Consider the following 2,521-nt stretch of genomic DNA (forward strand, 5'->3'; position numbering starts at 1 on the left):
AAAAAACAGGAGAGAAGAGCTCCAGAAAGTGACCAAAATAAAACACCAGATGACCTTCTGCTAGAAGAAAACACACTGGAACTACCTGATAGGGAATTCAGAACTCTGCTATTCAGGGTTCTCCAACAGACCAAGGAAAATACAGACAAAAGTAAGGAAAAAAATAGACAAAATCATGGAAAATATAAACAAAATCATGGAAAAGATAGACTAAACAATGGAAGAATTCAGGAAAATAATACAGAAACAAAATGTCAAAATAAATAAACAACTAGAAATCATACAAAAACAGCAATTAGAAATCCAAAAGATAAACAACAAGATTTCAGAAATGAACAATGCAATAGAAGGTTTAGGAACAAATTCGAAACAATGGAAGAGAAGATTAGAGAAATTGAAGACAAATCCTTGGATACCACTTTTTTTGAGGAAAAATCAGAGAAAAGAATGAAGAAACCCTGAGAACGATGTGGGATACAATCAAAAGCAGAAAGTTTTGTGTGATCAGAGTTCCAGAACAGGAGGAGAAACAGAAACACAGAGAGGATCATTGAGGATTCTCTGACATAAAACTTCCCTATTTACATGAGGATCTGTTGCCTGCAAAGCTCTTTCTAAATTCTTGTGCAAGTTAGTGTTCCTTGGTTGCAAGCAACAGAAACTCACTATGGACAACTTAAGCAGTAAAGGAAATTTACTGGAAAGAGATCAGGGAGCTCACAAAATCAACACGTGGCTGGAGAATCTGGCAGGAAAACAAACAGGAGTCAGAACAAGATGTAAGGTAATTGTCAGGTGGCCACTATGGGAATGGGTGATCTCCAAATGCTTCTCCCATCTTGTATCGCTCTCTTCAGCACTTCAAGCCCCAGGAAAGAGTCTGACTGGCCAGTGGGACCTGGACCAGCACCTTCAATGTGCTGGGATGGGGAGAGGAAGGACCTGGTAGAAAGAGACTCAGGGACCCCCACAGCCTCTGGAGGGGTGGACTTCTTGGTTAGCCATCCCACCAAGACATCTTGTGATAAGGGAGAGGCAATTCCCCAGTAGCAAATTGGTGGGATCTTAGAAAAGGGGCCTGGAAGATGGGTAGTAACACCCCCTGTGGTGAAATTAGTTCCTTTATGTGGCCTTTTCCCTTGGTCTTTGGAAAAATAACTTGAGACTTTTCCACTAAGCCCTGAGGAGTTACCTTTATCCTAGTTTTCTATCCTAGAGGGCTTGTTACATTTCCTGGGTAAGTTGTAAACAACTGGGTTTGATACTTTTTGTCTGGCCCTGGGCTGCTGCCTGCCCTGTGATTGATATGCACCTTGCAGAGATTGAGCAATATACCATGCAAATGAAGTGACTATGGACTATGCAAATGAGGTAACTATAGCCTACTATGCAAATGAAGTGTATGTGGTCTACCGACAGGGGATTGGTCAGTTTGTGGCCCTCTCTTGGGAGAAGTCATGCCTTGAAATTGACAAGGAATTGTGTATATATGTAGCCAGACCCACAGAGATTTTTCAGACAGGAGGAAGCAGACGGAAGAAAGAAGACAGAAGACAGAAGAAGCAGAGAGAAGAGGCAAAGAACTTCCTAAAAAGCTGTAACATGGATCAAAGGCTATAACACTGAAGACAGCCAGAGCCAGGAAGGGGCCCAGTGGCAGAGTCAGGGGTGACTGAGAGGAGCTTGTCCTCAGGGGACTGAGAGGAGCTTGTCCTCTAGGAACCAAGAAGAGCCTGTTCTCAGGGGGCCAAGAGAAGGCCTGTCCTGAGGGGGCCAAGAAGAGGCCTGCATGCCCGAGACAAGCTGAGAGAGCTGTCCCGCACTGAAGAAGGGAGACTTTGCCTATATGCTTCCTGATTCTGATCTTGAGTTGTATTGTAGCCTGTTGATCCTGATCCCAAGTTGTACCCTGTTACTTCCTTAATAAACCACTTAACTTTAAGTATGTTCTATGAGTTCCGTGTGGCCATTGCAATGGATCATCAAAGCCAGAAGGGAAATAGAGTACCATTGAAGGGCTGGCTGGTGTCAGAATTGATAAAAAGGTTGGAAGGTGGAGGTATGTCTGACCTCTACCTCATGGGAACCAACTTTGGATTGATCCTGGTCATTAACCCCCCAAAGTTAGACGGGTTTTGACGCTGCTACTACTAGTACCGTTTTGCATGCCACACCCGCAAAAAAAAAAAAAAAAACATAAAAATAGTAACCATTTTCTGAGTACTTACTGTGTGCCAAAAACAGCTAAACATGATATGATCATCTCCTTGAATTCTCAGTAAACTTATGAAGCAGTCATTAATATCGTCCCGACTTCAAAGGGGAGAAAATGCAGAATTAGAGAGATTTAGGAACTTGTTCAAACCACACAGCTAGTGTGTGATGGGGTTGAGATTCAAACTTGTGTCCATCCGACACAGAATTCTTGCTCTGCACATTTTGCATTATTGCTTCCCAGTATCCCAGGAAAGTATGGGGTCACACTGAATCCTTCCACCAGCCATGATTGTGGGCACACCTG

This window comes from Trichechus manatus, unplaced genomic scaffold (assembly GCF_000243295.1).
Source record: "Trichechus manatus latirostris isolate Lorelei unplaced genomic scaffold, TriManLat1.0 scaffold00113, whole genome shotgun sequence".
In the NCBI taxonomy this organism is placed as follows: domain Eukaryota; kingdom Metazoa; phylum Chordata; class Mammalia; order Sirenia; family Trichechidae; genus Trichechus; species Trichechus manatus.